Source organism: Panthera onca, chromosome B1, assembly GCF_046562875.1.
Source record: "Panthera onca isolate mPanOnc1 chromosome B1, mPanOnc1 haplotype 2, whole genome shotgun sequence".
In the NCBI taxonomy this organism is placed as follows: domain Eukaryota; kingdom Metazoa; phylum Chordata; class Mammalia; order Carnivora; family Felidae; genus Panthera; species Panthera onca.
This window is the reverse complement of record NC_138342.1, coordinates 49,648,775-49,676,774: the sequence shown is the minus strand read 5'-3', so window position 1 is coordinate 49,676,774 and position 28,000 is coordinate 49,648,775. Positions and strand designations below refer to the sequence as shown.

At 33.8% G+C, this 28,000-nt stretch overlaps 1 protein-coding gene across 23 annotated transcripts in view; it reads right to left on the bottom strand.

Annotated features, from left to right (window-relative positions):
• Positions 1 to 28,000, bottom strand: part of ADGRL3 (adhesion G protein-coupled receptor L3) — an 824,470-nt gene that overhangs the window by 618,495 nt on the left and 177,975 nt on the right. For all 23 annotated transcript variants that reach the window (XM_078446071.2, XM_078446073.2, XM_078446079.2 and 20 more), the window contains exon 2: positions 19,342 to 19,410. The gene's annotated coding sequence lies outside the window, so the exon portion shown is untranslated. The remainder of the gene's footprint in view (positions 1 to 19,341; positions 19,411 to 28,000) is intronic.

Below are 28,000 nucleotides of genomic sequence, written 5' to 3'. Positions count from 1 at the left end.
AATAGAGAAACAATCTCTGTAATCTTATTTGAATATATGTTACAAGTTTCTGAGCTATCGATCAGCACTTTCTATACTTAGAAATGAAAACAGAAAAAAATTTTGTCTTTACCTTCACTTATTCTCAGCAAAAATGTCGCTAGCTCATATGCTCCTTGAAACGTATCTTATATAATGAGAAACTTATAACAAGCCCATTATAGATGCTCAATAGAGCATTTCTACAGTACATGAAAAATTCCTTATCTGAGCAGGTCTCAGTTGTTCCTACAGCACAAACATTTCTCACTCATGTTTATGTATATATATTTTTGAATTGTATGAAACATATATACTAAATATTACATTTCTACCCCAAATGAGATAGGAATTTAACAGAACAGCTTAATTATTCCCATTCTTCTTCTTTTTTTTAAATATAATATATTATCAAGTTAGCTAACATACAGTGCACACGGTGTGCTCTCGGCTTCAAGAGTAGATTCCCATGATTTGTCGCTTACGTAAAACACCCAGTGCTCATCCCAACAAGTGCCCTCCTCAATGCCTACCACCCGTTTTCACCGATCCCCTACTCCCCATTCTTGAGTAAAATATATTCTTTAAAAAAATCTTCTCCAAATACATTTTACCCTTAGTGACCAGTGTCTTCAATTACTTTTTACTTTTACAATCATTTTATGATCCAATGCTCTACATGTACTGAACTAGTCTCATTTCTTGCTTGGGATTCTTTTCATGTTGATGATGAAATTAACTTCATAAAAATGGAACTTTAAATAGCATCTTAATCTAAATATTCAAAATGAAAGATTATAAGCAAAAACCCAGTACTACAACTCTATGCATTTAAAAAGTTTTCCAGTGAAAAAAAATTCTTTTCCACATGAATTATCATGAGAGCCCTAAAGTCAGATTCTGCAGATATTTTAAAAATGAAAATAAATTGAATACATTAAAAAAATGCAAAAGGTGCTATAAAAATAATCATTTGAAACCTAATGAAAATACAGAAGCCCCATGAGAATCACAACAGACCTTTCAGTGTCCTGCACAAACACGTGACATACTATTAAGCAAATATAATTAAGGACAAGGGAGCTGGACCTTTTTTTCCCTTTTTTTTTCTTTCTTCTTTTTTTTTGGTAACTTTAGCTGCACATATGGAGCATTTTGTTTCACTTCTGGTTTACTTTCTTTTAATCAAAGACCCCCACTGTAATGCCTTCACACAGGGCTCAGTGTTGTAGTCACCATGGAAACCATAATTCTGAATGTCCTAACTTGTGTGATTAAAATTTAACACAAAGTAACATTGATAGTCTCCCTCATTTCCACTACTACCAATATCCAATTCTAATTAGCAGCACAATAACTGGTTTGGAGGGAATAAAGAGCTCTGAAGCTCTGACTACTCTAGCCTCACATCGCCAGTTATTCACAGGGCATCTCGTGGACAATATATAGTGATGGTTCTCTTTGACAAAATGTAGGGTTGAAACAGAGGAATTATTTCTAGTTGACTTTCCACTCTCCTCTAGAAAATAAAGTGTATCATTTTCTTCTTACATAGCGTAAGAACTTTTTAAATTCTCTATTTCGCTTGCCTGTTCAACTGGAACAAAAGCTTTTTATAATGGTCTAATATACGGAGGCAATAAAACACTACATGACATTTTAATTCCTCAACTCCACGTGGAATAATTATATTCATTTCTGTAATTATTACAATGCTCTCCTCAACATGGAATTAACCCTTCTAGATATATTCATCATTAAGATACTACATACGCAAAACCTTTTTATTTATCGGACATTTAAAAATCCAACTGGATCTTTTCCTTTTTCTTTCTTTCTTTCTTTCTTTTTTTTTTTTTTAGGAATACGCTAATAGAAACTGATAAATTCTCAGGACTCTATTAAGGACATATATGCTCTCTTGCTGATTATTTTGATTTGCAGAAAATTATATTGTCTCAGGGGCACACTTGGACTGATCATATGCTCTGGTTCTCATCGCCTGTGCTTAAAACTAAGCATAAATTTATTGCATTAGTCAACACAACATTTTAAATTTGGAAATTATACTCTGTCATTCTGACTGAGCTTCTTGTCTACCTTATCATATATAAGAGCAAACATGAATGACATTCCTCCCCACTCCTAAAATCCCAAAGGAAAGAGTTTGAGTTTACACAGCAGGAGGGAAGATTTTAAATATTAAACATTTAGTGTCAGGAGGATACCTTGCTCATTAAGTCCAATGTTCTTAAATTTTAAAGTAGAAATTGAGGCCCATAGAAGTTAAAGGATATCCTTAATATATCCAGTAATGGAACCAGTACTAGCTGGCTGAAGTATTCATTTAGCATTTTTATTCATTTACTACAAAAGCATGACGTTTCCATTATTAGCTAACAACATTTTTCTACTTTTTATTACAAATCTAAATACCTTAAAAATATAAAGTACATGTAGTCTTTGTAAAATAGATCTTGAAAATTAATGGAATTGATCCAAAAGATGAAACAGGGATAAATTAATAATTTTGTTATTTTATTATTGTCTAATATATGATTTATGATATTTAAAATTTTGATTTTATACTGGAAATAATCTGCTTTTAATATTACATCTTAGCCATAAAATGCACAGTCAGTGCTAAACTAGTCGGCAGTGACCTTTACCAATGAAAAATATTTTAAAAAATCATCTCTATTCACTAGTTACACACAGTCCATTTAATGTTACTTATTAGCAAAGATCTATTTAGTAAGCAATTTATTTCAAATACCATTTTGACATTTGAATAAATAATAATTTTATTAATGTCTGACTATAGACAATTTCTATTTCCGGATACTCTCTACTTACAAGTAAGGGATTGTCCTGTCCTATAAATGGTCCATTCAGAACTTTTATTTCTCATTAGAATATGTGAATAAATTCAAGTTACCCTAGTATAAGTTATTCTTTCCTTTTCTGTAAAAAAGAATCAAAGAGAGAAAAGGACCAGTGGGGGAATATGCAGAGGGAGACAGGGGTTAGGGAGACAGTTATGGAAGGAAAAAAAAAAAAAAAACATATGCAAAAGAGAAGAGAAGAAAGGGCATATTCCTTTATTTACATGTTCTCTACATCAGATCTGATTCAGTTATTGAAATCAATATTAGATTTTGAAAGATTCTTTGAATATGTCATTTCATATTTCAAGAGTTTACCAAGCAAGTCGAACACATAAATGTAAAAAAAAAAAAAAAAAAGGTTTCTATATCAGGGTGAAGTTGGAGGATAAAAGTACAGAGGAAGCCCAAAAGGTAGAGTGGTCAGCCAGAAAGGTATAAAAAGAGACATTATTTTACTACATAATAGTGAATCAGGTTAATGTTCATAGATAGGATTATCACAAATTAAACTTGCTAAACAAGTCTGGATGAAGACTTTAAATATAAAATTCTTTGCCATGTAGTTAAGTGCTAAAAGATGAGAAAAAAAGATAAAGTAACTTATCTCGATGAAAAATTACATTATTCAAATTGAACTCTGGTGCCATTTATTGTTAATATATTCATAGGCTAATAATTATCGCCCCCATGATATCTAATAAAAGGTCTACTTTTATTAGACCTAATAAGATGGGTATTTTCAATCGATCAAAATCCAAAATTCAAAGCTAAAATCATATTTTCTATCTTTAGAGTTTCAAAGGCTGTTTCTTCTTTAATAAATTACTTTGTTTATCACACTTCAACTGTTCCTTAATATTAATTAATACCTAGACATATCACAAAGGACACTGACAAATTTTCAGGATTTTATTTTCTGTAAAACATTGTTCAATGATTTCTTTTTCTCAGGGTAAAATACATCAAAACTAACATCCCTCTGTTATTTCATCATTCAGAGGCTAGGCTGGTGGATGTGACAAAGACTTCTAAAATATTGTGAAGAATGATTTACTCCAGAAATTTCATCACAGCATCGACTTACAAAGTCCAGATTTACTTCCGTTTCAAAATATGTGTGTGGTATGGTACTCCACTGACCAATTTCTTAATCATACATTCCATTTCTACAACCATCTTTGGAGTAAAATGCAGAGAAGAAGTAGAATCTTTAATATATACTTTAAAATAACTTCTTTGAAAAAAAAAAGAATTCTTGAAGAGATCCAATATACCACTTAGGAGCCTGAAAAGACCAATTACTATCTTCGAATTTTCTGTGGGAGATTAGGAGCTCTTGTGGTTATTCACATTTCCCAAGACAGGTACTTAAATGTAGCAGTTAGAAAATACAGGGATCAAAACAGGCGTAGTCTCAACGAGCATTAGAAACACTGCCATTCTAGCTCTGTGGTGCAAAAGAGCAAGGAAAAGCTGGTCAGGACATAGGTATGAGCTATCTAGAAATCAAGGGGTAGAAGAAAGATGCTGTAAAAAAATACAATTCTCTGGGGAACTAAGGTAGTCTCTGAAGGGGTTTTAAAAATCAGGACCTGTGGAAATCATGTGCTCTCATATTTTCATATCCTCACATTTGCCCTATTTCCCTTCTGGATATCTTTTTGACTATGAGTATCTAATGCTAACCAGACCGCAGCAACGGAAGGCAAATCTGCATCACTTACATCTGTCCTGTTACTTAATTTCTTTTGTAAAATTTTTTTGAAATTCAAAAATTTTTGTGAGAAGAAAGCAAAGTGTTATAGAGGGGAAAAAATAAAATAAAACAGAGGCTGTATTAACACGCAAGAAAGAAAAAGCTTGTGCTGGGGCGTCTGGGGGCTCAGTCAGTTGGGCGGCCAAACCTTGTTCTTGGCTGAGGTCATGATCTCATGGTTGGTGGTTCAAGCCCTGGGTCCCAGCACTGTGTCTGGCTCTGTGCTGACAGTGCGAAGCCTGCCTGACATTTCTTTCTTTCTCTCTCTCTCTCTCTCTCCCTCTCAAAATAAAGTTAAAAAAAAAAAAAGCCGGTGCTTAAAAGTCATAACTTTATCTAATTTTGCAATAATTACTATGTGATGATGTAATGATTTGATGACTTTTTTTATAAAAATGAACTAGAAATTGTATTATTGATATATATTGTTTTATGATTTTAACAATTATATTGAAAACTACTAATGAAATATAAATCTTTATTCTACTAAATCAAATCTCCATTCCTCTTCGTAATAGTAATGATATCTTCCTTACAAAAGTTTAATAAATGATTAAATAAGTTACATGAACTTATGTTTCCTACTGCGTAAGACATAACAGATAACCAGTGATTAAGAATTTGAATGTGAGAAGTTAAAAAAAAAAGTCAAAGCACTATCCGAATGTATGTTATTGGGGTCAACTTGTACATGAATTTATTCATGGGAAGTACATGGATTTACAGTAAGTACATTTTATGTTAATATAACAACAATAAAGGCTTTCCTCTTGGATGAGTTATTTGGTTGTGACAGAGAAGGCAGTGACTGGGAAAGTCAAAAGTGTGCTGGTTACTCTTGATTTTTACCCATACTACCTGTTCTCAGAGATCAAAGCCCTTCGAATGATAAAATACTCAAAAACTCAGTTCAAATCCATCAAATTGGCAATAGTTTTCCAATCTAAGTCAAAACAAGAATCTCTCCTTCTAGATCGACATGACAGATGTGTTTATTATAACTTGATATAAGTATATTCACAGAAAAGTTTTAAAATACCAAAGTTTGGTTGATCCAGGGCATTATCAAGGAGAGCAAATTAAAATCTTTAACATCATTAATGGCAGAAATGGGCCAACATTAATAATTGAATTTGTATTTTAAATATATTAAACATGACTATAGATAATGTGAAAAATGTAATATTATTTTATTAATTTTAAACTTTGTTAAAGTTCATTTTCTGCTACAGCTAAAGTTTAAAGAATTTTGTTACTGGATACCTTGTATGTACAGAGAATGTGTCAATTATTTGGGTGAAATGCACAATCTAGGGATAACTTCACAAATAAAGCTTTTTCCTTTTTACCTAAAACAAGCTATAGTAAACGCAATTTGAAAAATGGATCTCAATTCACATGTGGTCTTCAATTTATGGTGAATACAGTTTGGTGGAGACTCCATTAGTTCATTATTCCCTATTTGTGTCTTAGCATTAGCACAATGTGCGCTCTCAGAAAATGGAATAAAAATACCTATTAGTGTTACTCTTTCTAAACGAACAGTTGAGCTATTCTCCTCCATATCAATGTTTTCCAAAGTGTTTTACAGTATTAAATTTATTGTCTGGCATTCTACTGAAGTCTGTGCCAGTCAAAACATCTGCTATCTTACCATTTTCTTATCTATTTCAAATGGGTTGCAATTGGCTATTTTTTTTCAATGAAAGCTTTAATTTGCTGTGGTATTTTGCTGAGTGGATTTAATAGCCTATTATAATCTTCATATTTTTATTATATTTATTGTCTACTAGTATGCTTTACCCATGGTTAAGAAATAGTCCAGTAAAGCTAGAAAGCACCTGAAATAACACAGTACGGTGAAGCAAAGTTATTAGAATGATCTGTATAGCCGTTTGCCCAAGGATAATTTTTCAGAAGCTATATACTCAGCAAAGGTTTTATAATACACTTCCTCTGCTCTTTTCCTATTAGCAATGCTTTTCAAAGGTGGTATCAGAGGGAATTGCGGCTAAAATATTTACCGATAAACGTAATCAGAAGCATCTATTTTCTATGGATATTTATATATGCCCAGAATAAATGTCAAACTTTCATTTTCAACAACTTATCACTAGATTATCCATAAACTGACAATCCAAAACCATTGCTAATTCAGTGCATTTAATCAGGGATGAAATTAAATTGAAATGAAAAAGAAACCTATTAAAAACTTAATGTGTAGAATAGTTAATAACACTGAGGATTTCTTCACTCATGGCTGGGAACTCTGAGACACAATGTAACAAAAAGTGTTTGTCTACAAAATTCAGTTTCTTCAAATTTACAATGGAGACTTTATATGATTACACATGCATCACCACCAAGTTTTATAAAAATCTAGCCATTCACAATTTTTGGCAACAAAACCAGAAAACAACTGCTTGCTTCCATTACACTTGTAAGAGGCAATTTGAGAAGTTACTCCCCAGGAATTAAATTCTGTGGATAAACATTTTAGCTAATTGCATTATTGTTCTCAGAACATTGAAGGCAGCACTAAGCCAAACTAAGAAATCCAATTTATTTGTTTCTTTCTTTTTGCAAAAGCAATTAAATTCTCTTCCACTAACACATTTTAGGACTCAGGAAGAAAAAATACATAGACTGTATATTAGATGGATTGGAAAGATATAAAAGAAAGGTTTATTTAAGTATAACATTTATGTTTTAAAGAAGGAAAAATGTGGTCCCCTTGGGTTAAATAAGTTCTAAAGGTATATATATTTCAAAGGCTTATGTTAAAGTGCAGTGAAGGGAGTTGATCATTGAACTTTCATCAATGCTGAGAGCTCTGCTATTTGCCAACAGTTTGCAGAATACTGCAGCTGGCACTTGTACTCCCATGCAATGTTTTTTATCTGATTGTTTTATCCTACCTTTAATGCATCGCTCATACTTCCAAGACACGTGTTCTTTCAAACAACAGTATTACAATAATACTTTAAAATTAGATCTCTAGTAAATACATAACATAAAAAGGGCCTCTTCCTACGTCCTTAAATTTCCTCTTAAGTATCTCTACCTAACACTATCACTCTGAAAAATTATATTCCTCCAGAACACAATATTTCCTATTCCCTAATGAATACTCTGGTTTTGTGATGACCATCACTTAGAGGGGCCATTCTCTGTTCTCCAGTAGTAAAATCCTTCTCATATGCAACCAGTACTTCCTTCCTTTTTCTCATGCTTCTACTATAGTACTTGGGATATTGTAATGTAGCTACTTGTACATGTTTCTGTATCCCCATCTAGACTTCCTATTTCCTTTAAGTTAGGAGAACATTATCACTCCAGAACACAGCAGAGGTCTTACACACACCAGATACTAATATAATATATATGAAATAAGTGACTTTAAAAAGAAATTAAAACTAACGTGGTTTAATCTTCATTCCTCTTAAGGATTTATGACATTCCTTAGCCTTTGAAATATGTCACTTCAGGAGCAACTGGGTGGTTCAGCTGGTTAAGCAGCCAACTTCAGCTCAGGTAATGACCTACAGTTCAGGGATTTGAGCCCCGCATCAGGCTGTCTGCTGTCAGCACAGAGCCCACTTTAGATCCTCTGTCCCCCTCTTTCTCTGCCCCTCCCCTGGCCATTCTCTCCATCTCTCTTTCTTTAAATAAACAAGCAAACAAACAAACAAACAGAAATATATTACTTTGTGAAGTAGTAGTTATTCTGCATTATGCATATGCAACCAAAGTTGATGTTTTTAATCAATCTCCCCTATTTGTGTAAGCTTTAAATTGTTTCAGAAAATACATATTTACTCTGAAAAACTGAGAATTTATTATGAAACCTAAGTTTCATAATTAAGGGGAGTTCTAATTAAATCTGGAAAAATTTCAAATACGGTTCCAATAAAATAGTCATGTAATACTAAAAACTAGGAACATGAACATACATTAACTCATATTTACTCAACATAAAAGAAAATCCAGAGCTTTTCATATTATTAAACTTCTGAAAAATCAGTAGGGAAATTAATAATTGTATAATATTCAAACTTTCTGGAATAGTCGGTTGATTTTTTCAAAACACCAAAACTGTTTTTCAAAATCGTACATATTTTTTAAAGTTTTTAAAAATGTATTGTACATATCCTTGCCAAATGACAAAGTACATTAAACACACACACAAAATTACTTTTTCTACTCAATGATCCAAGACCATCACAGAATTGCAGCATCCTATTTTTTTTTAAAGCAAGAAGGTCCTTTATGGATAATCCAGTGCTGCCCTCACTAATTGGACAAATGAGAATACTACAATCCAGAGAGATTATGTGATGTTCCCTGGGTCTCATAGCAAGTTAATGGCAAGACCAGACCTACAGTAAAGGTAACCTGATCCAGAGTTCTTCCTAATAGGAACCATATTTGTAAAATGTGTGTAACTCAAGGGGTCTGGATACATATAGAAACTGTGTTCTGACATATTGATCCAGTCTGCTATAATTACTAAAAATTTTTGTGATGACTTTTAGTGGTTACTTGGTTCCTATCCTTAATATACAATGTGAAAATTCATATGTAGTTTTTAGTATTTCTAAATACTTACTATAAACCATTTTCTTGTGAGGGTCTTTTCTATGTAAAAAGCACATAAGCTTTAGTTAGAATAAAAGAACTGAATATTGCATCCAGTGCAGAAATATTTAAGATTTAAAAAAAATTTTTTTAATGTTTATTTTGAGACAGAGAAAGGCAGAGCGTGAACGGGGAGGGTCAGAGAGAGGGAGACACAGAATCTGAAGCAAGCTCCAGGCTCTGAGCTGTCAGCACAGGGCCCGATATGGGGCTCGAACTCGTAGAGTGTGATATCATGACCTGAGCCAAAGTCAGATGCTTAACCGACTGAGCCACCCAGGCGCCCAAGCTTTATTTTTTTGTGGTTAGTGTTTAGGGATAATTTACTAAAGAAAACAGGACATACTCCTAAAGAAAAGTAAAAATTATCATGGAAGGAAAAATCATAAAAGTAGCATTTTCTATTTGGAGTATATCATTTTTCCTACTTAAATTCAGAGACCAATAAAAACAGGTCTTGACGTAATCGGACTAGTGTTACAAAATTAATAACTTAGCACTTGAAGAAGACAAGTTTCTGTACAACACTGATTTAAGTAATAACAATTGCACTTAAAATAGAAATAAGATAGAAACAGGGACAAAATCCAATAAGACAAAATAAAACACAGAAATAATTTAAAAAGCATATACATGCACTTACCAGGTAACCGAACAATCCAATTCGTAGGTATTTACCTTAGAGAAATGAAAATTTGTGTACACACATACACACACAACATATGAATGTTTATACTAGCATTATTTTCACTAAAAACTGAAACAACCCAAGTGTTCTTCAACAGGTGGACAGATAAATGAACTGTGAGACAACCATTCAGTAGAATACTGCCCAGCCATAAAGAAGAAATGAATTCTTGATATATTCAAAAAACAAGAATGAATCTCAAAGACATTATGATAAGTGAAAGAAGTCGGTCTCAAAAGACTACTCACTGTATGATTCATTTATATGACATTCTGAAAAAGCTAAAAATATGGATTGAAGTACTATGGAATAAAGAACAGATTAGTGGTTGCTATGGGTAACGGACAGAGGCAGCGAATGACTAAGAAGGGGCAGCACAAGAAATTTTTAGGTGATAAAACTATTTGTACCATACTTGTAGTGATGAAAACACAATTCTACACAAGTCTTAAATCTCAAAGAACTGCATACAAAAAAATAAATAAAAACAAAAAATAAAAACAAAAACCTATAAGCAGAGATAGATACAGGGACAAATAACAGTCACAGCTGCATGTGTGTATACATTTTTTAAAATTCCTCAAAGATTTACAATGGGTAATTTTAAACATATATACTCAATCAAAAATATAAAGGTATATACCTAATTTTAAAAATCATCAACAAATCATTCTTCTGCAAAAAAAATTCAATAGCCCATAATGAAGTGTTTTTCACTTTTAGCTGTGGCATAAAATTCCAACCTATAAATATTAGTAGCACGGAGAAGATCTCTCTCTATTCAATATAGCACCCCTGGGGCACCTGGGTGTCTTAGTTGGTTAAATGTCCGAGTTTGGCTCAGGTCATAAGCTAGTGGTGAGTTTGAGCCATGCATCAGGCTCTGTGCTGACAGCTCAGAGCCTGGAGCCTGCTTCCTCCTTCGGATTCTGTGTCTCCCTCTCTGCCCCATCCCTGCTTATACTCTCTCTTCCTCTCTCAAAAATAAATAGACGTTAAATATATATACATATTTATATTATTATATATTATATATAATATAATAATAAATATATAAAATAAAATAATATAATAAAAATACAATATAATATATATATTTATAGCACCCCTGATTCAAGCAGAAATGAGCAATCTCTTTTGAATCATCTTAATACCTTTTTTATTGTATCTTATTTAATACACCATGTATTAAAGTCAGTAGTGAACAGTCTAAAACGAAGATCTGTTCAAGTATAAGACTCAGGACACAGGATTCTGTCTAGGTCACTGCTAATTCAGGATTTACTCATAAAAATAAGAAATAATGGAACGTGAACATCACAATCCTCTTAGAGTTTTGACTGGACTAGTACTTTCCATATATCACCCATATCAAGGTTAACTATATAAGGAAACAGCTGTATACCCATCAATACTGTTTACTGTCAACTAGTCTTTTAGTTTTATCTTTAAAGTATTGAGTTAAAGGACATGTCCAGGTATTTTCAAAAATTATGGTGTTCATTGCCTTGTTTGCCACAGCAGGAAAAGGCACGGTGTTTAAAACAGGTAAAGACATACTACAAAAAAATTACAGGAGATGAAGAATGAACTGTGTTTGCTCTGATCATCAGTCCCTCTTATCAGAAAATTTATGTATAATTTTCTTGAATGCTCAAAGTTTTAAAATTCTGTTTTTATTATTTTTTTCTACTAGTTTTAGGAATTCAACACCGTTCTAAAATATAAGTGTTTTCTGTGTAGGTTGTTGGGGAGGTAAGTGAGGACATGTTATTTTATACAGAAATTGACATTTGTAACAATAATCAAAGAAAAAATGAATTTTTAAGTCATAATTATTTTTCTGCCTCATATACGTTTTAATTTACTAAATGGCAAGCTCTTACCAGACGTTTAAAATATAACATTTAAAAATGATTAAAGGAAGGTGAGGAAACTAGCAAACAAACAACAACAAGCAAACTAAGATCTTATGAAAGTAAAAGTTGAAAAGCAATTTTAACAATACCTACCAAAAGCTTTAAAAAAAGAGTCATACATTAGGACCTAGAATTCTACTACTGAAAATCTATTTGAGGGAACAATCACTTATATACAAAAAGATTTATATAAACATGTATCTCTGTAGTACTTATAAGTAAAATGTAGTATGATGACAGCAAAAATTACTTAAACATTTTTGTATCCTCATATATGTGCATGTATATTTGTTTATTTAAAAGGCAACTAAAAATTTACACTAAAATGTAAACCATGGCTTCCTCTGGCTGTGAGGTTTTGGATCGTATTAATATTCTCTCTTTGTCATATTTACTAAATTTTCTGTAATTAGTATACATCTACTTTACTACATAAAATCTAACATTTTAAATGATTAAAATTTAAGTTTAGTCATTTCAAAATATAAAAAGTTTTAAAAAAATGTTTAGTGAATAAAGCTACGGCTACCAAAACTACTCATCCAAAGATACTAAATTTTTGGTTATAATTTATTTAGTCTTTGTAAAACTCCATTAAAAAGGCTTTATTTTCATTTATGATGAAAAAAGTACTACCGTTGTTTTATATATAATCCATTTGCTGTCTACTGCTTCATGGCCCATTCTGTGGTTTAAGCAGTGGCTGACAACTTTTGCTTTGCTCAACTGACTGGCAGCTATCATTTGAATGCTAGACTTATCTTTATGCAAATTTCCAAAGGTCACCATTTATGCATGTAAATTCTGAAGGGCACTAACTCTACAGCTGACAGATTCTGACAGCCACTATATTTCCAAGAATGGAATAAGCAGGGAAGACTATCTGAATAATTAATGTGTTTTTACTCTGCCCATGGCCAGTTCTTACATCCTGCACTTTCTGACTGGTTTTCAAATTAATTAGAAAATGTAATCTCATGGCACACCAAAACTTTTTTTTTTTTTAATTTCTATAAACAAATGGTAAAGAAATGAGACAATAATTAATGACCCTCAGTTCAAGTGTTATATTAGTAGAGATCACTCCTATCTGGAGATAAAAATAAACATCTAGTTCTGGATATTATTTCTGTAAAAGAACATTATTTTTGTAAAACAAAACAAAACACAAAGAACTCTGCTCCCTAAAGTTCAGTATATGGCACCATTAAGCCATGGGGCTGCGATTTCAAACTTGAGAAACATCCCACCGAGACTTCAACTCTCACGACTGAAATGCAGTCATTAAGACCTGCCAACTTACCTTCTAAATAGTCTCAAACATATTACTACTACTCAATCCCCAGGGTTGTTGCCTTAAACCAGGTCTTCATTATGCCTCACCTGGTATTTCCCACATAATCCTCCTGCCTATGGCCACAGTCACCCACATTGCCTCCCGAGTTACCTTTCTAATGTCCAAATCCACGAATAAGGCCAGTTACCCAATATAAAAGACACTTAAAAACAGAAATTAAGAATGGGGTGCCTGGGTGGCTCAGTCGGTTAAGCGACCAACTTCAGCTCAGGTCACGGTCTCGTGGTTTGTGAGTTCGAGCCCAGAGCCGCATGTCAGCTCAGACCCTGGAGCCTGCTTCAGATTCTGTCTCCCTCTCTCTCTGTCCCTCCCCCATGCTCTCTCACTCTCTCTCTCAAAAATAAATGAACATTAAAAAAAATTTTTTAAATAGAAATTAAAAGGATGCTCTCAGGAGAAAATATTTAGAATATATTAACTAATGGGAAGAGATAATAAATAAACTTTTCTGTCATGTGGTAATATGTGATCTGGAGAAAAGTAAAGCAGGATATTCAGGGAAGGCTGCCCTAATAGAGGATAGTTAGAGCCTAGGAAATAAGCATGGGGAGAATGACAACTGGCAGAGGAAGCAATATGCTAAGTCTCCCAAGTAGAATAGCTTGTGTGTTCAACAAATGGTAATGAAGCCAGGGTAGCTGGAATGCAGAGAAGACTGAAGGTAGACCAGGGCTCTGAGTTCTGAACACTGAAAATGATGTAGCAAGGAAAAGTGAAGGATGTTGTAATTCTTTAGGCAAGAGGGGACTGTGATCTGAACCAAAGTAATATCCAAGGAGAGGTTCAGAAGTAGTCAGACAGTATCTGCTGATAGATGTGCAATGCATACAAAAGAAAATCTGAGATTCACTCCAAGGATTTATGCCTAAGGAACAGGAAGAATGGAGCTATTAAGCAAAAGTTTCCTGAGAGTGATGGAGTGCCTGGTTGGCTCAGTCAGTTGAGCATCTGACCCTGGATTTCAGCTCAGGTCATGATCGCATAGTTCGTGGGTTCCAGCCTTATGTCCAGCTCTGCACGGACAGTGTTGAAGGCTGCTTGGGATTTTCTCTTTGCCTCTTCCCGGCTTGTGCATGCACTCTCTCTCTCTCTCTGTCTGACAATAAATAAATAAACTTAAAAAAGTTTCCTGAGGGTGAGGTTTCTGAACGGTCCTTATTTTTAATTAGTTTATTATTTTGAAAACTTCAATTTGACACTTTGGGGTTAAATCCATTCCGAGAGGTGCCATACTGTTGACCTTTCCAGTATGTCCTTCAAGGCTCAAAAAACTGTAGTTTATTTTACAAGCGCTTAGTGTTTGCAAGTGCTTAGATATGCCTAGCTCTATTTTAAATGACATGTAGTACATGATTTTATTAACCCCATATTACCAATGAGGAAACTGAAGTACAGAGAGAGTAAGTAATACCTCCCAAGTCATCCATAGTGTCTCTCTTCAAATTTTGACCTCTTTGCTCTGCTTCCTCTCACAAGTGGTTTTTTATTTCATTACTAAAAAAGAATAAATCTAAAGGTTCCCAGGGCTGATAGTGGTAGGAGGTGGGACCTACAGAGGGGCACAAGAAGACTTCCAGGGATGACAGAAACGTACTTGATCTTGATTTTGGTGTCAAGATAAACACAGCTTTACGTGTTTATCAAAACAGAAAAATTGTACATTGAAAATAGAAATTTTACTACACATGAATTATACATCAATAATCCTGATTTTTAAAAATCATTTAGCAAATATCCTAAAGTGGCATAAATTGGCTCATAAATTGATATGGAAATATATATACTTTAAGGTGAATCTTTCATACAACATAATTTGTTTGACAAAAGCAGTATGCGTAATGTTGTCTTCCAACAGTATTTACTGAGAATGTAATATATTTTTATTTTTCCCATATAATTTTTCATGTGTGATTTCAGCCATTTTGACCACAGCAGGAAGTTCTAGGCTTTTTCCAATGACTTGATTCATCCTCTACAGGAATTTCAAATAAAGCATCTAAACATTTATCAATGTTCAGTGAAACTTTGTAAATGATTAAACTGAACATGACTTTAAACATTGCTGAAAAACCTGGTTATCTGTGCTTCAGATGTCATTAAGTCTCGTATTAACGTTGCTGTGCTCTACCAATAACTTATACTCAAAAGAAAATTTGTCCTTAAGACAAGTTTAATCACTTAGGATCTAAGAGACAAATCCCTATTTCATAGTTTTGATTATTTTGAGTTATGTTATAATAATGATGATGATCTGATTTTGATTATCTTGATTATTTTAAGTTTTAAACTATCCTTAATAAATCTAAGTAGATTATTAATGTTTATATTAAATAATGAATCTGAAAAATATCCTATAATAGGAGGAGGGAAAACATCAGCTGTGCAGTTTTTTGTTGTTGTTGTTGTTTACTCAGGCATGTATTAATCAAATAGTCTTCAATTTATAATTTGTATTTTGTAATTTGTATTTAACACTGTAAAATCAACTGTTTAAATATGAGTTGTGTAGTCAAAAATTAACATTAATTTGAGGCGCCTGCGTGGCTCAGTCATTTAAGCGTCTGACTCTGGTGTTTAGGCTCAAGTCATGATCTCACCGGTTGTGGAATCAAGCCCCACTATTTGTGCAGAGCCTGCTTGGGATTCTTTCTCCCTCTCTCTCTGTCCCTCTCCCGCATGTAGGTGTGCACACACACTCTCTATCAAAAAACAGTAAACTTTAAAGATTGACATTAATTCAATTAACACACTTATCCAAACACATATAATATCAAATCAGTACACTAACATATTCTTAGAAACAATCACTGCCATCAAAATCCCATGAGATAACATCTGATTTCCGTAAGGATGGCTATAATCAAAATAACAATAACTTTTGGCAAGGATATGGTAAAACTGGAACACATGACTGGTGGGAAATGTAAAATGGTGCAGCCCCTTTGGAAAGCAGTTTGGAAGTTCCTCAAAAGTTAAAACACTCAGTTACCACATGACCCGGCAATTCCATCCCCAGTATATATCCAAGAGAAATGAACACATATGTCTACATAAAACTTTGTGTATATTCATAGCAGCCATTATTCATAATAGCCAAAAAATAGGAAAAACAAAACAAAACAATGTCTAACAACTAATAAATGGATGAACAAAATCTGGTATACCCAAATAATGGAATATTATTCAGATATGAAATTGTGTTCTGATTTATATAACAATGGTAAAAGTTGACATTATGTTAAATGAAGAGGGCACATACAAAAAGCCACATATTTTATGATTCCATTTTTTATGGTAAATCTGTAGCCATGAGACACAGCAAGCAGGCAACAGTGAGTAACTGCTCATGGGTTATAAAGTGTTTTTCAGGAAAGATAAAAACATTCTGGATTAGATACTCGTGATAGTTACATATCTTCGTGAATTTCCTAAAAAATGCTGAATTGTACACCTTTTAAAAGAATGAATTTATGGGATGCAAATTATATCACAATTAAAAAACAATGAAGCAATCCCTGTCAATCAATTAACACTGTAACAAATCCCTATGAATCTTCCAGAAACTTCATATATGGGTGCCTGTAGCAGTCATTATGTTAAGTATTACAATGTCTCAATTATTTCTTATACCTTTTTTTAAAGTTTATTTATTTTTGAGCTTAAGAGAGAGTAGGAGTGGGGGAGGGGCGGAGAGACAGGAAGATAGAGAGAATCCCAAACAGGCTCCATTCTGTCAGTGCAGAGCCTGACATGGGGCTCAGACTTCCAAAACTTTGAGATCATGACCTGAGCTGAAATCAGGAGTTGGTTGCTTAACCAACTGAACCATCCAGGAGCCCCTTTCCTACATTTCTTAATGAAAATAAGTATCAAGAAGAGGTTATGAAACGTTCTCCTCACAACCCTAAGAATACCCTTAAGCACTCTAGAGACACCTCAGCTGGAAAATTAAGCTCTAGTCCTGCAAACCTGCTCATCTCCTAACATTGTCCCACTGTGTGAGTAATCCTTCAGCAACATTAGAAACATTAGTCTTTCACTGGCCATGCCTTGCTCCTTTATGTACACTTTCATAAGCTATTCTGTTGGCTTGGAATGCATGGCCTCACTTTTCCTGCTCCAACAACCCCTCAGTGACTTCATAACTTCCATGAAGATTTCAAGGGCCTCCAGCAAAAGTGACTTGCTCCCAACTTTGTTTCCTTAACAGTTTGTCAGGGACTTTTGTGAAATGAATACAGTAATCTCATAGTTTCTTATCTTTCCCACCAGAATTTAGTATATCCAGAGCAAGCACATCTAAGTCTTGCATGGCTCAATTTTTAAAAAGATGACTGAATCAGCCTGTTTTTTGCTAATTTCACTAAGTAGCAAACCACATTTCCTATTCAAGATAGTAAAAGAATGCCTGCAAAATTTATATGTTAATGTATAGATAAGCTAGTAAATACAAATAAAGTAGATTCAATCATAACTACTGTGGGAAACAGAAAATGATGTTTGCCTATGTGAATATATATGCTGAAGAAATCTGTGGCAAAGAAATTGAGGCAAGAATATCTAAAGGAAGGAATACTAATTGGAAAAATTAAGGTCTACAATGGTGAGTACAATATCATATCTTAAAACACTCAGTACTCTTAAAGTAAAAACTACAGAATCTCTGAAAATAGATTTTTAATAATTTATAATCAAACCAATTGTATCAACAACTCAAAATGAACATGATTTAATGTGAGTAAGAAAATTGGTATTTCTACTTTTAAGTTGTGTTTTTATAATAATTTATATTCTAGGTATTACAAAGTCACCTTACAGAAATGTACTTTGGTAACTTCAAGAAGAAAGGAAATTCCAATGTTACTCTTGGTTGATTAATATCAAGGCCTACAGAAAACACAAATAGACACTTCTCTAAAGAAGACATCCGGATGGCCAACAGGCACATGAAAAGATGCTCAATGTCACTCCTCATCAAGGAAATACAAATCAAAACCACACTCAGATATCACCTCATGCCAGTCAGAGTGGCCAACATGAACAAATCAGGAGACTATAGATGCTGGCGAAGATGTGGAGAAACGGGAACCCTCTTGCACTGTTGGTGGGAATGCAAATTGGTGCAGCCACTCTGGAAAGCAGTGTGGAGCTTCCTCAAAAAATTAAAAATAGACCTACCCTATGACCCAGCAATAGCACTGCTAGGAATTTACGCAAGGGATACAGGAGTACTGATGTATAGGGGCACTTGTACCCCAATGTTTATAGCAGCACTCTCAACAATAGCCAAATTATGGAAAGAGCCTAAATGTCCATCAACTGATGAATGGATAAAGAAATTGTGGTTTATATACACAATGGAATACTACGTGGCAATGAGAAAGAATGAAATATGGCCCTCTGTAGCAACGTGGATGGAACTGGAGAGTGTTATGCTTAGTGAAATAAGCGATACAGAGAAAGACAGATACCATATGTTTTCACTCTTATGTGGATCCTGAGAAACTTAACAGAAACCCATGGGGGAGGGGAAAGAAAAAGAAAAAAGAGGTTAGAGTGGGAGACAGCCAAAGCATAAGAGACTCTTAAAAACTGAGAACAAACTGAGGGTTGATGGGGGGTGGGAGGGAGGGGAGGGTGGGTGATGGGTATTGAGGAGGGCACCTTTTGGGATGAGCACTGGGTGTTGTATGGAAACCAATTTGACAATAAATTTCATATATTGAAAAAAAATATAAAGGCCTATTTGTCTTCAAATGATTTGCTAAATAAGATGCAAATCATTTATGTTATTAATATATGTAACAAATTATTTTTAATAGCACATTTATTTTTCATAGAGCTAGAGTATACTTCCTCACAATGGCAAATATTTTGAACTACATTACTTACATATTTGTCCACATGAAATGTCAATTTATTTTCCACAAAATATATAAAGTTCCATTTAAGTAGCTCATTAAACAGTTTTTAATATGAACCTCATAAAAACATACATTAACTTGAATGTAAACATTCACTGAAATACACTGAAATGACTAACAATTATGATTGGCAAAAAATAATCTAATAGTTACCTTAATTTTCTCTTCAGTAGCTAAAAGTCCATGTTCTTTTCCTCCAATTTACTGAACATTTAAACATTCCTGTAAAAAAAAAAAAATACATTACATGATTAGACAAGAATGTACTACTTTATGGTTACTTTTGTAGGACTATTTGAGTATACTTATGTATTTCTTATTGTTGGTCAACTATATTTTTTCCCCACAATGTTTGGGGTATAGCAGCAGAGCCATGGTATAAAAATGAAATTCAATTCACCTGTGACAGATCTTCCTCAACCACCTAATCTGCTGTAATGTACATTGGGAATAATTAATGACTCTGGTAGGTATTGGAATTTAAACATTTTCCTAATTAAAAGAAGATGTAAGATTTTGTAATAAGTTCTCTGATTTCTTCTTGCCATTTGCAAAACCGTGCATGGAGCTATAATCAATTAAGATAAGCAAAATAAGTCAATCAGAGAAAGACAAATATCATATGATTTCACTCATGTGGAATTTAAGAAACAAAACAGACGAACATATGGGAAAAAAGAGTGGGGGGAAAGAGGAGAGAGGAAACAAACCACAAGAGACTCTTAAGGACAGAGGAGAAACTGAGGTTTGATGGAGGGAGTCAGCTGGGCGATGTACTAGATGGGTGATGGGCACTTGTAATGGGCACTGGGTGTTGTATGTAAGTGATGAATCATTAAATTCTACTCCTGAAATCAATAGTGCCCTGCACATTACCTAACTAAAATTTAAATAAAATTTTAAAAAAATGATCATAAAAGGGGCGCCTGGGTGGCTCAGTTGGTTGAGCATCCAACTTAAGCTCACGCCATGATATCACGGTTTGTGATTTGAGTCCTGTGTTGGGCTCTGTGCTGACAGCGCAGAGCCTGGAGCCTGCGTCAGATTCTGTGTCTCCCTCTCTCTCTCTCTGCCCCTCCCCCACCCACACTCTTTCTCTCTCCCTCAAAAATACATAAACATTTTTTAAAAATTTTTAAAAGACCATAAAAAATAAAGTAAATTATATGATTTCTAAGAATTTTCTGGGTTGTTTTTTTTTGTTGTTTTTTTGCAACAGACACTTTTAATAAGATCCTGGGATATATTTAATCACTTTTATCGTTAGAAATGCTGTGGAAAAAAAAAAATGAGACATGTATCTTGCCACTTAATCAGTATATACAAATACATGCTCTGTGAATTTATGTATATACACAGATACTGTGATTATAATAATTTAAACAAATTCAGATTTTAAAAGTAGAAAGGAATAAACAAAAAAATAAGACTTAAGTGGTAGGTTTAAAGGGATTTTTTTAGTCTTTATTTTTCTTTAAATCACCATAATATTTCTATTCCTTTTATTATTAAACTAATATCAATATGGCAAACATTTTATTAAAAAAAAAGGAGGAGTGTCTTTCATAGTATTTTCTTTGGGATTTCAATGTTTTCTAATGGTTCTGCACTGGTCATATCAAAGTCTGAACTTTCTAGTGAGTCTATTTAAGTGCTTTATATGAGCATCAGCTGCATTAGTTAATTACTATGATACTTAGTATTTATTATGCTATTAGTAGTAATATGCTATTAGCAAAAGCCTAAGTAATCATATATGTGCCAAAACAATGACAAAATCTAACATGTATTCTATAATCTTGTCCCCAAATGGATAAGAAATTAGATATGTGGAGAAACTCATTAGCATAAAATTAAAATTAAGCTCTTCATAGAATCACTATTGATTACCATCAGATATATAAGAAAACAAATTAGTGGTAAATATATTCACTAACAAAAGCATTATATTTTGTTTGAGGATTTCAGATTATATTTTCCTAGTGAATACCCACCCATATTTGGCCAATTAGTGAGGTTTTATACCATAAGAATAATTCATTCCATATTTGAATGGCACACTTGACTACTTGAACAGGCAAATGCAAGCAATTGTTTTAGTCAATTCTTGGCTGTACATGTAAGGTATTTTTTTCCTGGTTTTTGTTTTTTTTTTTTCCATCCAATCTTAACTAACATTCTACATCTGATCATGGGTAATGAAAGCACAGGCTCTCCTAGAAATATCCTCAAGCTTTACATTTTGTTTCCCCCAATAATGAAATACATTCTGAAATCCAAACATGACTTATTCCATGAAGTTCTTTCTCCCCAACAGCACCAAACCCACTCAACCACAGACAGAACCAGTCCTATGTTCCCTGATGATCCTATACCACTTTTTATATTCTTCTATTTGGCTGAACCCCTACAACTGCTTGAGAACAGAGGCTGTGACTACCTCTTCAGTTGATATTACCCCTTCCTAAAGAACTAAGCATTTAACAGGGCCTCAAAAATTCTGACTGGGTAAACAAAGTATTTTCGTTTTAGTTAAAACAAAACAAAACAAAATTCTAAGTATTTATTGGAAACCATCTGTATTGGCCTCACATAAATTGAGACCAAGAACAAAAATGCAACATTATATGTGTCTTTGAGTTTGTTTGCTTAACTATCTTTATAGGTCCATTTTCTTTTTGTCCATAAGATCAGAGATTCTTTAATTTACAGTTTGGCTATAACTGTCTCAATGCTTCATTCAATTATATCCCTTTAGGCATTTAAGAATTAGTAGACAACTCGGACAGAAGAACAAAGTTACACGGGGTCACAGCTTCCTAAGATGAAGGAGACCAGGACTGAGGTAAATTGCAGAAAAGGAAAAGGGGAGTGCATGTCTGAAGGGAATTGAAAACCAAAAGGAAGGGAGGAAGAGGTCATATCAAATCATATCAAATGATACTGTTCCATCAGCATGAAGTGTTAGGATAAATTTCTTTTCCAATAAGTAAACGTGATCTAAAAGATTTTTATTTTTATTTCTTAATGTCTATTCACTTTGAGGGATGGAGCAAGGGAGAGGGATAGAGAATGTAAGCAGGGGAGGGGCAGAGAAAGAGAGAAAGAGAGAATTCCAAGGAGGCTCTGTGTTGTCAGCACAAGCCCCAATGTGGGCTGAGTGTCACAAATCATGAGATCATGGCTTGAGCCAAAATCAAGAGTCAGAAACTCAACTAAACTAAACCACCATGCACCCCTAAAAGGGATTTTAAAAGGAACTACTAGAATCATTTTTGAGCAATGTGACTACTTCGAAGGAAAGCACTCAGGAAGGATAGAAAATTTGGTGTGTTTATATTTTTATATTTTCATTACCATTCAAAAGTGACATAAAAAGAAATTCACCAGCAGTTATTGAAATTCACTCTATGCTTTGCAAATTATAGATGGAAATATCTGAATATTAGATAGCTTTAATTAAAAATTAAAAATTAAATTAATTCATACTTTAGATAAAACTTTGTTATGAAGCACATATGTAAGACAGCAACAATGGAAAATAAAATGGTAAGGATCTGATTACTAACTAAAAAAGGGGAATACATAATAAAGATAAATGTTCAAGGCAAATTTTCTAATTCTGAGATAGCAAGTTTAAAAAGTAGAGCAACATTCATTCATTCACCCATTCATCCACTACTTCATCAAATATTTTACCCAGTACCCAGGCACAGTTCTAGGTGCTGTAGATTCAGGAGTGAACTGAACAGACAAAACTAGCCCTCAAAGAGTTTATATTTACATTGTGGCTGAGGAATGGGAACAGAATGAGAAAGAAACAAACTTCATACTCTCCAAACACTTTTAGTAACATTTTAAAATTTTAAACACTTGATATTTTTGAAGATTCTATGTTCCTATTTAACCTTATTTTTTTTAAGGTTTCAAACACTTTATATCTTCACTTCACCTTTATAAAATTTCTGAGGTTAGTATGAACATTTCCTTGTTTATTTCACAAATAAATATTCTGAGACACTGAGTGTCAAAGCCAGAATTTGAATACAACTAATCCAAATTCAGTCTATACCCTCCAGCTTCTCAAATAGCATTGTGCTGATTATTATTGTCCATATTTGATAAGAGGATGCTTGCAATGAAAAACCACAGGCTTTCTTAAATGAATTCTTTACGAAATAATCATCTCAGAATTTCACAACGTTGATTATGGTTTGAAGGCACCTTCACATTCTAATATTTAAATAAGATTCCAGGAAATCCAAGTAAAAATTAGTCTGGAATTGAGATGAAAATATATTTTATTATCTTGGTCTGTGTGGCATTAATTATATTTATGTGACACCTCCCACTGAACTGTCCAATAAAGGTTCAGGAAGCAATGAATAACTCATGGGTACAAACACACTTTAAAAAGATCATTGTAGTGTCAGGTAAAAGATGGTTTGCAGCCTAAGATGACACTAAAATGTTTTAAAAGATCAGTGAGAACTGAGAATAAAAAAAAAAAAAAAATAGAGTGAATTAGTAAACTACTTATAAGGTAATATATTTTTTTTTGTCTATGAGAGTCCTTAAATCATTTTTAGAACAGTTAAATACTAGATGTCACAATTTTATTATCTGTAAAAAGAGGTATATGGCCTCATATCTATCATTTCAAATTACTTGGAAGTTAAATAAGAAAATAGGAGTCAAACTGTATATAGACACATTAACTACACTTATGACATTCCACCTCCATTACTAGATTTTCCAGCGCTGTCTCTCTAGCTGTGATGTTATTTTCCAACTACCCAGTTTCCATCTCCCAATCTATTAGTCTGAGTCATCTTCAAATATCTTCTACTTTCAGTCCATATCAGTAACTATTAGCATGTACCACCACATTATGTTCTCAGGAGACTGTTTGAATTTGGCTTTCATCTCTATTTCCAAATGTGCCACTGATAAAGATTATCATGGTTATAAGGTAATAGTGCTAAGGCAAGATCCCAAAGCATTTTACACTTAGTTTGACCTCCTGCCAACATGTGGTCACCACTGGCCCCCATACTTGGAATACTACAATAGCAACTTACTTCTTTTTTTTTTTATTTTTTTTTAACATTTATTTATTTTTGAGACTGAAAGAGACAGAGCATGAATGGGGGAGGGTCAGAGAGAGAGGGAGACACAGAATCCAAAACAGGCTCCAGGCTCTGAGCGGTCAGCACAGAGCCTGATGCAGGGCTTGAACTCACGGACCGGACCATGAGATCATGACCTGAGCTGAAGTCCAATGCTCAACCGACTAAGCCACCCAGGCGCCCCACAACTTGTTATTTCTTATAGTGCCATTTTATCCCTGTTTTATCTACCTTGCAAACAGCTGCCAGAATAATCTTAGACCTCATTTTCCCCATGATGATTTCTGCACATTAATCCACAAAACATCCTATTGTTTTTCACAGGGTCTGGTTTTCAAGACCCTCTACAAGATGAGTACATTCTTTTCTATTACGAACACCTTTTTGACACTACTCTACTTTACCAGACAGAATTTCTGCATCAGCCAGCTGAGGTTGCTGACTGGTTCCTCAGACAGATTATTCCAAATAGAGTGGTTTGTTCATGCACCAAGGATGCTGTGTAGTTCTGTACACTTATAATTTTTTTTAAATGTTTATTTATTTTTGAGATAGAGAGAGAGAGAGCATGAGCGAGGGAGGGGGAGAGGAGGGGAGGGGAGGGGAGAGGAGGGGAGGGGAGGGGAGAGGAGAGAGAATCAGAAGCAGGTTCCAGGTTCTGAGCTGTCAGCACAGAGCCTGACGTGGGGCTCAAAATCAGAAACTGTGAGATCATGACCTGAGCCAAAGTCGGAAGCTTAGCCGACTATACTTATACTTTGAATACTATGCTAATAGTGTGTGAAGGTCTCATCCTCTAAAGAAATTAGCCTCAAGACTTAGAGCACAAACACACCTGTAAACTTATGGTGCATTTTAAATCAAGAGTACAAAGCCTAGTCCTCAATGGGTCAAATTTTCATATAAAATCATTTTCTGCCCCCATGAATGCAAGCCATTGTAATAAGGAAGGTATCTTGGTTGTAATTTTAAATCGATAATAAAACTGGACAACATTGACAAAAACAGTTTGTTTCAGGATTGTGGAACTGGCCAGTCATCCAATAAATTAAGCGTTTTTGCCAGAAAAATTACTCTTCTTTTGGTAAGAACTGTGGGGTTCCTGTAGTATTTTTGCCTGGAAATTCTGTTATTTCTCACCCCAACCTCCAGCTAGACACTTAGATCATAAAACAAACCTTAATGAATTTAAAAGAACAGAAATTATACAAAGTAAACTGTATGACCAAACCAGAGTAAAATTTAATTTTTTTTAGAAATCCCCAAATAATTGGAAATTAAAAAAAAAAAACTTTTATAAGTACCTTATGCAAAAAAAATCACAAGAGAAATTAGAAAATAGTTTTCAACTGAGGAAAACTAAAGCAGAGTATACCATAATTTAATGGAATGCAGCTAAAGCAGTGCTTAAAAGTAAATTCATAGCTTGAAACATCTAAGAAGAAAGAGAAGAAGAGCAAACTAAATGCAAACTAAGCAAAAAGAAGGGAAGAATGAAAGGAAAGAATGTGTGACAGTGATCAGAATATCAACGGTAATATGAAAACATTCCTACTGCTTGTTATTAAAATCCCTTACCTTTTCTAGCCCTTAGTATCTTCATCTTTAACATGATAATTAGAATAAATTATTCACAACCCTCCTTCTCACTGAAAAATACAATTAATATCTTCTGGACCGGCAAACAAAAGTATAAATGATATTAAAAATATGCACTACATCGACAACTAATAGTTTATTAACTGAGGGAAAGGACCATAGATAATCCAAAACAAGAAATAATCTTGAAAGCTTAATCATACATTACACACATTTTCACTTATAAAAGGCTAACCCTTTTACATTTTAGTTTGATGACTATCAAAAGAAGTTATAATTAATGAAAGATAAGGGAAAACATTTATTATAGTGACAGTCTGCCATCATACACACATAGAGAGGAGAACAGAAGATAGCCTAGAATAAGACAACATAGGATAAAGTAGGGTAAGACAGGATAGGGAAGGGAAAAGAAGTATGCTTAATTAATGTCTACCATATACCCTGCCACTGGGTGATATCAAGCATTAGAGCAGTATATACAAAGACCTTGCCTTCATAGAAGAGAGTTTTGTATTTATTAAGATCAAATTTCAGAGATTAGTCCTTTTACTTATTTCCTTTAGTTTCAATTCACCTAGATGGAGATTGTTTCTTCCCTCACAGAAATGGCAATGTCCTGATTAACCAATCAATTTATCAGAAGTCCATGGCATCCATAACCAAAACTCTCATCCCAACAGGTTTTGACTAAGGTAGTACCCTTGAATGGTAATTCTTCCAGGAATGGGGTTTTTTTCTGTACTCCTTCAGCTTATAAAGATACAAAAAGGCAGGGACATTATTCATTACCAGGTATCCAAAACGAATGCAAAGCTTTCATACCTACAAACACCTCTTTCTCAGAGTTCAGCCTAGGAATGAAACAACTGATGCTTTAGCTTATATTGTGTAAGGACTATGCAGCCACTGCTCTAAGAAGACTTGGTGGGTTTCCAGGAACATTATTTCCTCAGCAACATATTGTCTTCTTTCTCTGCTTGAGAAACAGCTTCCATGTTATCAATATACAAAGCAATCATTCAATGTAATCTGTGTTTTTACCCCTCAAAAGTGCCTATGTTATAACTATAATTGCACATAACACATTCGCATCCTAATGAAAGTTTCCAAATTCTATAATAAGAAGCTATGATGCTATTTTCATTTGTAATAAAATGTGCCTACATTCCATCCTTTTAAATAATCATTTATTGGTAGAACACACTGAAATCTGCCTTTTTACTTATATCTCGTTGTGTTTTATCGCATGTTCAAAATTTAAACAGGGAACTTCAAAAATGCCTAGAAACAACAATTCTGATACATGAAAACATCTTTTACTTTAAACATTATCCTATCCTTAATTATCAGGTTCTTAGTTCACAAAAATGTACTTCCCCTTCGTGGCAAACCTAGACAAATAAAACAGCTTAATCTCAAACTATTAAATGTAGTGAAAATAGCCTAAAAACAAGTTATTGTGCCTATGTGCTACTGAATATTTTCTACAGACTCATGATTGAATTTTTATAGATTTATACAGTTTCTTTCAGTTCTAGAAAAATGATTTTTATCTCCCATTTCTCAATCCCTGTCACCTGATCTCAATTCTAAGGAAAATCCAGTATGCCAGAATCCTAAGTATTACTAACGGTGAGAACCTAGTGTCTAATGAAGTGTTCTCAAAGGTTTAAGAAAGTTTGGATTGCCAAGCCAGACACTGAATCTCAGATAAGCTTCTTCCAAAAATTCTCATTCCTCTGGTCATTAAAAAAAAAAAAAAAATCAATAGATGTAAATCAAAGTTTAAAAAGCTTCTGAGAAATGACCTCTGCTAAAGTCTCTTGGGGGCTTTCCAACTGTGCAGGGGGCAGGGTGTGGGATCAAAAAGCAGAAAGAAGAAGTAAAGAAATGTTTCTGAGCAAGTGAAAAAAAAATCTAGCTGGAGAACTAAAAGGGATTAGCTTACATATCAAATATCAGATTTCCATTGCATTGCTACGCTGCTTTCTCCTCTTTTTTCTGTCCCATTCTTGCCTTGCCCATAGTTCATTACATGAAACTTTATTTCCCCACTTCGTGTAAGATTTCAAGCAGAAAAT